At 39.9% G+C, this 213-nt stretch overlaps 1 protein-coding gene across 1 annotated transcript in view; it reads right to left on the reverse strand.

The window, feature by feature from the left end:
- The window catches only part of LOC119586350 (vacuolar protein sorting-associated protein 37A-like), a gene marked incomplete in the record, with an annotated part of 11,403 nt that overhangs the window by 2,232 nt on the left and 8,958 nt on the right, over positions 1–213 (reverse strand).

Raw genomic sequence — 213 nt, forward strand, 5'->3', positions numbered from 1 at the left:
TGTTAAGTTGTTATGAGATGTTGGGCTCTATCTGGCAACTGCACACAGAGGGAAAGAGACTGTGAGACAAGGAGTGCTAGACCAAAGATGTATGGTTTCTCTGCCTTCTGACTCAATTTCGTTATTTCTCAGCCTTTTTTCATAGCAGATATTTACAGGACAAGATTAACACTTGTTAACAACAGGGTGTTCCCTCCCTTCTTTATTACTAAA

Source organism: Penaeus monodon, chromosome 21, assembly GCF_015228065.2.
Source record: "Penaeus monodon isolate SGIC_2016 chromosome 21, NSTDA_Pmon_1, whole genome shotgun sequence".
NCBI classification, from domain to species: domain Eukaryota; kingdom Metazoa; phylum Arthropoda; class Malacostraca; order Decapoda; family Penaeidae; genus Penaeus; species Penaeus monodon.